Source organism: Ursus americanus, chromosome X, assembly GCF_024610735.1.
Source record: "Ursus americanus isolate L20-20 chromosome X, mUrsAme1.1.p, whole genome shotgun sequence".
Classification (NCBI taxonomy): domain Eukaryota; kingdom Metazoa; phylum Chordata; class Mammalia; order Carnivora; family Ursidae; genus Ursus; species Ursus americanus.
The window spans coordinates 78,414,281-78,426,510 of NC_142164.1; the positions used below are offsets into that span (position 1 = coordinate 78,414,281).

Consider the following 12,230-nt stretch of genomic DNA (forward strand, 5'->3'; position numbering starts at 1 on the left):
GGTAGCAAGCTGAATGCTTCTGGATCCTGCAGCCTCCCCAGGGCCTGGTTCCTTTGGTGCACAGAGGCCAGCAGCACTCAGTGAATCCCACAGCAGGCAGATTTCTGGCACGTTCCAGAGAAGAGATTTCCAGCAAGTTCCAACAGTGCAGCACCACAGTGATTTCTATGCCATTCAATGGGCTACAGTCATGCCTCTCCAACAAAATCTGGATCTCAGCCCCAGAGCATTGTATCTCAGCCTAGAGATAGTGACTACTTCTTCTATCTGCGATTCCTATATTCTTTGGAGTTCTCTTTACATCTTCATAGCCAACCTCTCATTATTCTGATCCCCTGTTATAGGGAATACCTTATATTAACTTTCCCTGTTCAAATTCCTGTGTCATTCCTCTCTCCAGATAGGACTCAGGCTGATATAGAATTGTCACCAAGAGTGGTCCCAGGAAATAGACCTGCAGAAATGAGACTTTGGGTTTGGTTTGTTCACACCTCTGGGCTTGAGCACAGTCCTTGCCAATGAGAAATGGATGCTTGTAAACCACGGCATATGGTGGCATCACAATTAATCAACCTATGGTTGATTGTGTTGAAATGCCAGCTGAAGCACGTCCTTGGAAGCCTAAACGGCTGCTGCGCTTAACCATTATGGCAGTAATCATGGCTATAAAGATTGTGATGTGGGATGGATTATTTTGAGTGCACTGTGCACTTACAAAGAGAAAATGACAAGCTTAGGTCCATTAATTTCTTAGCTCAAGCCACAGTCTAAGAACCAGAGAGCTTTCATGATGCCTAAAAGTTGCTCTTATTTATTGTAGCTACAGGGCTAATGTTGCTGAAAATCAAGTGCAATATTTAATTGTATGAGCTCTTTTTCGTGGCACCTCAGAGGCGGTAGGCTGCTTCAGGATGAAGCTGAACATCTCCTTCCCAGCTACTGGCTGCCAGAAACTCACTGAAGTGGACGATGAACGCAAACTTCGTACGTTTTATGAGAAGTGTATGGCCACAGAAGTTGCTGCTGATGCTCTGGGTGAAGAATGGAAGGGTTATGTGGTTCGAATCAGTGCTGGCAATGACAAACAAGGCTTCCCCATGAAGCAGGGTGTCTTGACCCATGGCCGTGTCCACCTGCTGCTGAGTAAGGGGCATTCCTGCTATAGGCCAAGGAGGACTGGAGAGAGAAAATGCAAATCTGTACGGGGTTGCATTGTGGATGCCAATCTCAGTGTTCTCAACTTGCTCATTGTAAAAAAAGGGGAGAAGGATATTCCTGGACTCACTGATACTACTGTGCCTCGTCACCTGGGGCCCAAAAGAGCCAGCAGAATCCGCAAGCTTTTCAATCTCTCTAAAGAAAATGATGTCCGCCAGTATGTTGTGAGAAAGCCCCTAAACAAAGAAGGTAAGAAACCTAGAACCAAAGCACCCAAGATTCAGCGTCTTGTTACTCCGCGTGTCCTCCAACACAAACGTCGGTGTATCGCTTTGAAGAAACAGCGCACTAAGAAAAATAAGGAAGAGGCTGCAGAATATGCTAAACTTTTGGCCAAGAGAATGAAGGAGGCCAAAGAAAAATGCCAGGAACAGATTGCCAAGAGACAGAGGCTGTCCTCTCTGAGAGCTTCTACCTCTAAGTCTGAGTCCAGTCAAAAATGACATTTTCTAAGAGTGACAAATAAATAAGATCGGACATAAAAAATATTTAATTGTATGGGTTGTTAAATTGCAATGACAGTTGAATTCAGTCTGGACAAGTTTCTCATGTGAAAGTTGGGGCATTGACTTGTAAAGAATGGGATCCTGAAACTTGGAATGGTAATATCAGTTTGGTTCCAGATGAAACTGACAATCTTAAACTACCAAGTCACTCTGAGCCTCCCTTACTAATGGAAGTAGCTTGCCCCTCAGTGTCTGAGTCTAGCCTTTCTCTCCTTGAAAACACTGTAATAAACTCACCTGGTCCAAATGCTTTGAAAGCAGATGACCATTCTCCTCAAGACCAAACACAACCACCCCCTACTGCTGATAGAACCATAACTGAAGTCAGATCTCAGCGTGTTCCAGGGGAATAAGTACACACTATGACCAAGGAAGAAAGAGCTTATATACACAAAGAATTGTAAGACTGCTATTATATATTGGCAGAAACCTGGGAGATCTGTGCAGAAGCAGATTCTAAGGGTGTTAGATAAAGGAAGGCAAAATTCATTGATATGGGTACACTTACTAGAAATTCTGGATTTAATATGTCAGTACATGCAGCTGAAGGTGGCTCTAAGAGCTTACTTTGTTGACTGACTGAAAATGGAACTCATCTGTGGCCCACATTAATGAAGTTGAGATGCCAGATGTGCCCTGGCATGTTATAGAAGAGGGAATCCAAAAGCTTAGGGTGATAGGAATGCTGGACAGGATTTATAATGTATGACTTGTATACAAAATCCCCAACCATGTTCCATGAAAAGGCTCAGAAGACACCTCCTTCACACTGAAACACTAAGAAATCCATTAGTGAGAGGAGCACCTGCATCCTTGGAAGCTCTGTGGTTGTTTCCCTTTACAGGCCAGGTATGACTTCAGGGGAAGAATGACCCTGATGGCAATCCAGAGTTCATCAGTGTTGACTCTCTGATCATAGGCCCAGAGTACAAAGACCCTGGGGACAGAGTGGTTTCAACGGAAGAGCTGCTGGCACACTGCCCAACACCGCCTCACATGGTGGTGGGTTCTGCTCCTGCACTCAGCACCAAGCTCCCCAGTTACCCCAGGTACAGCTCTAGCAGCCCGGGATGGCATGGGCTGCACCCTGCAGAGCCATGGGGACATGGTGCCTCCACCCAGATTTCAATGGACCAGGCCTCTAGGCAAAGCTGCAGACTCAGAACCCCAGCCAGGAAAGCTGTGGGGCCCCAGCAGCGAACTTCCTTGGGGGCCAGCTATCCAAAGCCTTAGGGGCCCAACTCATGCCCAGTAAAGCTCTGGAGTAAGCCTGTCACCATATGCCTCTCTCCAGTGTGTCTGGAAGGCGAGACATCCACCCCAGTGGGCCTGTGGGGCAGAGAGTCCAGCCAAAGAGGAATACTCTTGAGCCTTAAGGTCTAATGGAATTTGCCCCTTTGGATTTTGGACTTGCCTGGACCCTGTCACTCTTTCCTTCTCTCCTGTTTCTCCCTTTTGGAATGGGAATGTCTACCCTATGCCTGTGCCAACATTATATTTTGAAAGTACATGACTTGTTGGGTTCACAGCCAGAGAGCAATTTGCCTCAGGATGAATCATACCTTGAGTCTCACTCATATCTGATTTTTTTATTATGTTCAGTTAGCCACCTGTATAGTACATCATTAGTTTTTGATGTAGTGTTCAATGATTCATTAATTGCGTATAACACCCAGTATTCATCATAATACGTGCTCTCCTCAATACTCATCACCCGACCACCCCATTCCCCCACCCATCCCTCTGAAACCCTCAGTTTGTTTCCTGGAGTACATAGTCCCTCACAGTTCATATCCGATTTAGATAGTATTTAGATGAGACTTTTAGGTTTTAGAGTTGACGCTGAAACAAGTCAAGACTTTTGGGATTGTTGGGTTGGAATGAGTATATTTTGCATGTGAGAAGGACATGAATTTTGGGGGGCCAGGGGTAGAATACTATACCCTGAATGTGTCCCCCCAATTTGTATGTTGAAACCTAACCCCCAGTGTGATGGTATTTGGAGGTGGGGCCTTTGGGAGGTGATTAGGTCACGAGGGTGGAACCCTCAAGAATGGAATCAGTGCCCTTATGAAAAAGGCTCCAGAGAGATTTCCACCCCTTCCACCATGTGAGGACACAGTAAGAAGACAGCCATCTATGAATGAGGAAGCAGATCTCAACAGACACCAAATCTGCAAGTGGCTTGATCTTGGACTTCCCAGCCTCCAGAACTGTGAGAAGTAAATATTTGTTTTTTATAAAACTCTCAGTCTATTATACTCTGTTAAGGCTGCCTGAACATGCTAAGACAGGCTCCACATTTTCAATAGGGATGATAGATTCCCAGAGAAGCTGAGGCCAAGTGGCAACACTTAACTGCAAAAGACAAGGTGGGAATATCTACCATAAAGGTAGCATGAATGTATAAGAAAACTGATCATGATGTCCCTAGGGATGAAATAGATGAATAGCCTACTACAATATTGCTAATCTATATGATAAGAAAAGTTCTAGATCTAGTAACCAGAAATCTGACTCAAGTCACCATAGTGGAGAGTCAGCCTCTTGCTGTTTCTAGTTTGAAGTTAATTCGCAGACCCAGAGACCTTTGATTAAAAGGGAGGCCAGGTTCCCTTGAGAAAGGAGCATGCATCATTGCTGCAAGAACATATTGCAAATCTTCCTCCAGGCCTTCCCCAAAGGGACCTGTGGCCCTCTTAAAAGAGTGAGTGCCCACTTAAGAAACGGAAATACCCAGACTTTATGAGGATCCCTAGGTACTGGCTCTGAATTGACACTAATTCCTGGGGACCCAAAATGCCACTGTGGCCCAACAGCCAAAGTGGGGGCTTTACTTTTACTTTACAAAGTAGTCATCAGGTGATAGAATTTTACCTCTCATCTGATTCCCATTGAGCCCAGTTGGTCTAGTAACCCATCTTGTGGTTATTTCCCCACTTCCTAGATTTAATATTGGAATAAATATACTTAGAAACTGGCATAATCCCCACATCAGTTTGCTGATAATAATGAGGGCCATTATGGGTAAGAAGGGGCTAAGTGAAAGTGAACTTCTTCTCACTTCAAAGTTAGTAAACCAATGATAATGCATCCCCAGAGCATGTGACTCTTGATCTCAAGGTTGTGAGTTCAGACCCCACGTTGGGTATAGAGCCTACTTAAAAAAAAAAAAGATCAACATTATAACTTGAAAGTGTAGCCTCAGTGATACACCAATTCTCCTGGTCTCTGCCATAATATAGTCTGCAGAGATCTTGATCAACTTGATACTCAACAAAACATCACACTGGGCTTCTATATTGATAAAAGGCTAATCAGATCTGGTGAAAAGGAAGTATCAAGTGTCTTAGATGCTTAGTAAAAATGACCCCAACAGAGCTCCATCCCACCATCTTCCATGTGAGGTTACAGTGAGAAGGGAGCTATCAGTGAGGAAGCAGGCCCTTACCATACATCAGAATGCTGTGATCTTGGACTTCCAGCCTTCAGAAGTGTGAGAAATAAATGCTTGTTGTTTATAAGTCACCCAGTCTGTGGTATTTTGTTATAGTAGCCCGAACAGACTTAGATGCCTTGGTAGGCTTCTTTGGATTTTGGAAGCAACATTTGAATGTGCGCCTTTGAACCCATCTACAGAGTTGCCCACAAGGTTTCCAGTTTCCAATGGGACCAGAACTAGCTAAAGCTCTGCAGTTCAGACTTCAGTACAAGCTACTCTTCAACTGGGACCTTATGATCCAGCAGATCCTTTGGCACTTGAAGTGTCTGTGACAAATAAGAATGCTGTAGGAAGGTTCTGGCAAGTACCAATGAGAGAATCATAGTGTAAGCCAATAGGATTTGAGAACAAGTCTGTACCCTTTTTTGCAGATAACTAGTCTCCTTTTGAGAAATAGCTTCTGGCTTACTACTGGACCTTGGCAGAGACCAAACACCTAATCATTAGATATCAGGTAACCATAAAATCTCAGGATGTATCCTGAGATTCCCATGTGGGTGTTTTGTCTGACCCACATAGTCATATGGTTAGACATGCATAGCAGCAATTTATTATCACATGAAAAAAAAAAACCCAACTTGGGCAGGTCCAGAAGGTCCCAGTAAGTTGTATGAGCAAGTGGCTCAGACTCTTTTGGCACCAAATCCTGTAATATTGCCTCCTCTCCTTCAATCCATGTCTATGGTATCATGGGGCATTCCTTATGGTGAGTTGCCTGAAAAAGACAAACTCAAGCCTGGTTTATATATGAGCCTGCATGATATACTGATACCATTTGAAAGTGGAGGTGTGCATTACAGCTCTACTCAGGGGTGACTCTGAATGACAGTGGTGAAAGAAGATCCTCTCCAGTGAGCAGAACACAGACACTACTGTGTCTGGAATGAGAAATAGCCAAAAGTATGGATCTACACTGATGCTTGTGGTCAGGGAGTTGGAAGGAATAGTACTGGAACATGAGTGACCAAGAAATCTAGGGAAGAGAGAGGTGGATGGACCTCTGAATGGACACAGTGAAGATATGTGTATCCCAGGTGAGTGCCCGCCAAAAGGCATTTACTGCAGGGGAGACCCTTGCTCTGTGCAGCCACCCCAGTGTTTGGTAAAGGAAACAATGGGCCTGTGTACTAGTCTTCTTAGGCTGTAATAACAAAACACCATAGACTGGGTAGCTTAAACAACAGAAATGTATTTCTCAGAGTTCCAGAGGCTGAGAAGTTCCAAAATCTGAGTGCAGGTAGATTTCGTTTCTGCTGAGATCTCTTTCCATGGCTTGCAGACAGCCATCTTCGTTCTGTGTCCTCACATAACAGAGGAGAGAAGGCTCTTTCTTGTCTCTTTTTACAAGGGCTCTAATCCTACCATGAGGTCTCCACCCTTATGACCTAATTACCTTCCAAAGGCCCCATCTCCAAATACCTCACACTGTGGGTGAGGGTTTCAACATACAAATTTTGAGGGACACAATTCAGTCCATAGCAGCCCAGGAACAAAATGGTGGAGATGGAAACTATGCCTGGGCTCAACAATATGGACTTCCCTTTACTGAGGATGACGTGGTTAGTGCTGTTCCTGAGTGACTAACTGCCACCAAACAGAGATGAAAATCAAGTCCCTGATATGGCACTATTCCTTGTGGGGACCAACCTGATGGCAGGTTGATTTTATTGGACCTCTTCCATCATGAAGGGAGACAGAGATTCATCTTCATAGGAATAGACACATTTTCTAGATATGGTTTCCCTTTCCCACCCACAATGCTTGTGCCAACACCACCATCGGTGGACTCTTTTGCACAGTACTGCATCCAATCCAGAAATTCATTTCACAGCAAAGGAGGTGTAGCAATGGGTTCATGGCTATGGAATTAACTGGTCTTACTACATACCACATCATCTGGAAACAGCTGGCCTAATTGAAAGGTGGAATGGCTTTGAAGACTCAGTTATGATGCTAGTTAAGAAACAACAACCTGAAAGGATGAGATTCTGTTTTATAGGCTCAAGTATGTACTTTGAATTAGAGACCATTATATGGTGCTATCTTCCCCCATAGCCAATATAAATGGGTCCTGAAATCAAGGGGGAGGAGTAGGAATGGCACCTCTCAGTATTACACCTAATAACCCACTCACAGAATTTTTGCTTCCCATCATGGCAATTTTGAGCTCTGCTAGTTTGGAAATCTATGTCCCTGTGATGGTTAATTTTATGTGTCAACCTGACTGAGGCATGGTGTGCCCAGATATTTGACTAAATATTATTCTGGGTGTGCCTGTGAAAGTATTTCTGGATGAGATTAAGATTTGAATTGGTAGACCGAGTAAAGTAGATTGCCTCCCCAATGTGAATGGGCTTCATCCAGTCCTTTGAAGGTGTGAATAGAACAAAAAGGCCGAGTAACAGAGAATTCACTCTTTCTCTGCCTGACTGGCTGTCTTTAAACTAGGACATCAGTCTTCTCCTGCCTTCAGACACACTCAGACTCAGACTCTGACTCGAACTATACCATTTGCTCTCCTGGTTCTCAGGCCTTTGGACTGGGACTGGAACTATACCATTTTCTCTATATACCATGTGCTGTGTCCTATATACTATATACTACATTAGTATAGTACACCAGTATACAGTATACTACTGTATACTGTGTACTACACCATCTCTGCTGGCTGCAGATCTTGGGACTTCTCACCCTCCATAATCTCATGAGCCAACTCCTTGTAATAAATCTCTTTATATATAAGAATATCCTATTGGTTCTGTTTCTCTGAAGAACACTGACTAATACAGATTTTGGTGCCAGGAGTGGAGTTAGATGAACAGAATGTTAAGGATGAGTTTTCTAAATTGGTTCTGGAGTTTCTGGAGTTGGCTCTCTAATCTGATTAAATTTAAAGATGCTAATGATTCAATTTCCAGTATAAAGAGAGCACTGATAGAACACGGCCAGATCTGGCAATACCGTTGGATACTTGTAATCAACTTCTTGTAAGAAAGAACCCAGTGACAGTGTATATGATACTTTCAAACATTTTTAGAAAACAAACAAATATAATGGGATTGGCCAGTTGCTCCTAATGTTGCTGGACAAAGTAGAGGAATAAAGGGACAAGCTCAGAGGTTTGAATTCCCAGCTCAAGCACCACATAAATGACCTAAGATCTACATGTGCCCTGAAGGAGACCCTAATCTCCTGTAGCTGGAGAGCTGAGATTACTGAAAATCAACTGCAGAGTCTCATCCTGCAATTGGCCAAATTACAATGTAAATTGAATTTAACAGCCTTGCACGGTGTCTACTGTTAAAGTGAGGGCATTGATGGGAAAGGACTAGGGTCCTATAAATTGGCATGGGTCATGTGAGAAGACCTAATGAAGCTGGAGACACTGTCCCCTAAATTTTGATGATTCTTTGCCAATGGAAGAAGCCTCTACCAGGGGACACAACAATAGTTCTACTGAACTGGAAGCTGAGACATTTTGGACATTTTGGGCTCCTATGCCAGTGAAACTCCAGGCAAATAAACATGGGGGAGGTAGAGTTAATTCACTGGCTGGAATGATCGATTTTTATTACCAAGGGGAAATCAGGTTGCTGTTACATAATGGAGGCAAGGAAGACTATGCCTGCAACGCAGAGGATTATCTGGGGTGCCTCTTAGTACTACCATGCCCAATAGTAAAAGTTCATGGAGAACTAAAGCAACCCACAACAGACAGGATGATGGAGGACTCAGACCCTTTAGAAATGAAAGTTTGGGTCACTCCATCAGATTAAAAAAAGAACACCTGAGGTGCTGGAAGAAGGCAGAGGAAATACGGAATTGACAGTGGAAGAGGAAAGCCACAGATGGGAATTACAGCTTCATGATCAATTACAGAAATGAGTACTATTGTAGCTTTGCCTATTTTCTTTTTGATTGTTATATTTATGCGTTTATCTGTATATGCTATTTTCTTTTTCTCTCTCCTTCCCATTTTTATTTTATATACAAATAGTTGTTGGAAGTTAATCTTACAATTTAGTCTTCCAATATTAGAATAACAGTGGGACTGGGACTAAATTTGAGGAAAAAGTAATATAGGCAACAACGGATACAATGACCCTGGGGACTGTGTGTCTCAATTTGGGGAAAGAACGGTAACTTCCTCTTTAAGAGAAGGATAGCCATACATAGGTAGAAATAGAATTGTTTTGTTATATAAGAATTCAAATATGTGTAGAGGGGTGCACATGTAAGCTGGGTAGTCAAAGGGGTGGACTGTGCCACTTAACTGATTGTTCCTCTTGGCTTCAAATTCACTATGCCAGCTCTGTGAAAATGGATCTGGCCCGTTTAAATATTTTTCCATTGCCAGCTGGCACTGAAGCTTTGCCAGTAGAGGGCACTGGAGACATTGCAAGAAGGAAAATGGCTCTGCTTCCCGACTCTGTTGTGCCCACTGAGCAGGTCCCTGCAGCATACACAGCTTTCTCCAGCAGCAGGGTCCTCCTAGATTCTCCAGTGCCTGGCTCCTGCACTGCAGGGTGACCACCAACACCCAGTGGCCAGCAGCTTCTCCCTGAAATCCACCATCAGATGGGTTAGTAGCAGTTTGCTTCTGGCTTCTGAAGCACTCACGACGTCTTCATTTTCCAGTTCCTGCAATGCACAGCAGCCGGCAGTGCCCAGCGGCCAAAGACTTCCCCTGGTACCTTCCTTCAGGTAGTTTTGTAGCAGAGGGCCTCTGATGATACATCTCCCCACGAACAGCTTTTTTTGGCATCCTAGAGGGTGGATTTCTGGCAAGTTCCACCATTCAATGAGCCACTACCATATTCTCTCCAACAAGGACTGGATCTCAGCTCTGAGTTTTGGAGAGTGGGGTAGGGTCTTCCTTGAGTGTGGTATTTCAGCCGTGCTCATGCTTTCCTCTACCTTCTTGAACATATGGATTATCTTTGTAATAGCTGTTTTAATGTTATTTGTCTATTGGTTCTATCATCCGGGTCATTTTTTAGGGATTATTTTTCTCCTCATTAGGGGTTGTATTTTCCGGCTTCTTTGCATGCCTGATAATCTTTTATTGGATGCCAGACATTGCAAATTTTACCTTGTTGAGTGCTGAATTTGGGGGGGGGGGTGGGTACATAAAACACTGTGTGTGGACGGGGGGTTCTGGGGCACAGTTAACATGATCCTTTTGAGGCTTGCTTTTCAGTTTTTTAAGCTGGACCTAAATGGTCTTTAGTTCAGAGCTAATTTAATAGTCTAGAGTTAATGTGGTACTGAGGCAACACCCTTCTGAGTTCTCTAGTCAGTGCTTCATAGGTTTTTCCACTCAGACTGGTGTGGTGATGAACTACTGTCTCTGAGGATTGTTCCTCCTGATCCTTTTCAGTGGACTCTTCCTGGCCTCAGGCAGTTTCCTCACATACTTTTGCTGATCAGTACTTGGTTGAAGACTTGAAGGAACCCTCTGTAGATCTCCAGAGCTTTCTCTTTCCGTGAAGCTTCCTTCTGCATAGTACTCTGCCCTGTTCTGAGAATTCTAGCTGTTGTGACCTCCACAAACTCTTACTATGTCTTCTAAACTCAATGAGACCACCTGGCTCCTTTTGAGGCCCTCCCATGCCTCACACAACACCTGGAAATTCTCTCCAGGCTGTCATATAGTTCACTCATTTGTTTACCTTCTCTCAGGGATCATGGTCCAGTATGTCCTCTTGTCTAATGTCTAGAAACCATTATTCCATATCTCTTATCTGGTTTTTCAGTTGCTTAAGGCGGGAGAGTAAATCTAATCCCTGTTACTTCATCATGGCCGTAAACAGAGGTTCCCAAACTCTCTTTTCTGACCCATATGAGACATTGCCTTCTGCAGCTCACACTCGGTCATCACCAGAATCCCTACATCCTCAACCTCTTCACTGAAGGTTGAATTCAACTTCTTGCTCCAATGGGAACCTGAATCTTCCTGGACAATACTGTAGCTCTCTCAAGCAGTGAATTCTCTCCCATAGCTCTCGTACTAGTGATTCAGGAAGCATAGGTGTGCTCCTTGAGCTTCATGCACAACCCCAGACCATGCTCCTTCCCTCTTCAGCAAGTCCCCCAGCTCCTTTGAGGCACAAATATCAGGTTATCTGGCCCTCTATGCATCTTTGTTACCGTCATCTACCAAGCCCCTAATCATTCCCCTTTGGGTTCTGAGGATTTTTTCCTGGATCACTGTGACTCTAATACCTCTCTCAATATCTCTTGTAAGAATCTTGGTGATTTCAAAATCCAAATTAATGGTGGATTCAAATTACACATTCCAACCACCCAGCAATTCTCTGTGACATCAGCTGGGTGTCCTACAATTCAAATAAATTCTAACACTATAGTGTTAAATCCCACAGATTAAGGGCTCAGTCCCATAAGACTGCTCCAGCCCCAAATTCAGATGTCAGTCGCAAGTCCAGGTTGTCACCTGTGCTTCTGACCAATAGGCCATAGATATGAGAGTCTAATGAGTTTGGGTAATTTGTTAGAGTGGCTCACAGAACTTAGGGAAATACTTACTTATGTTTATCAGATGGACGAGATGTGTAGGGGAAGGTAGGTGAGAAGAGGCACTGAGTTTCCATGTCCTCTCCAGACATACCACTCTCTCAACACTTCCACACCTTGTTCATCAACCCAGAAGCTCTCCAGACCTTGTACTTTGGAGATTTTATGGAAGCTTCATCATGTAGGCACAATCATTAACTCCATTTTCAGCACTTTTCCCTTCTCAAGTGGGGAAGGGTGGGGCTGAAAATTCCAAGTTTCTTTTTTTTTTAAGATTTTAAAGATTTTTAAAAAGATTTTATTTATTTGACAGAGAGACAGCCAGCGAGAGAGGGAACACAAGCAGGGGGAGTGGGAGAGGAAGAAGCAGGCTCCCAGTAGAGGAGTCTGATGTGGGGCTCTATCCCAGGACCCTGGGATCACACCCTGAGCTGGAGGCAGACGCTTAACAACTGCGCTACCCAGGAGCC

At 43.9% G+C, this 12,230-nt stretch overlaps 1 pseudogene; it reads left to right on the plus strand.

Moving 5' to 3' along the window:
• Positions 1–862: 862 nt before the first annotated feature.
• Positions 863–1,706, plus strand: LOC123793519 (small ribosomal subunit protein eS6 pseudogene; annotated as a pseudogene).
• The last annotated feature ends 10,524 nt before the right edge of the window (positions 1,707–12,230 follow it).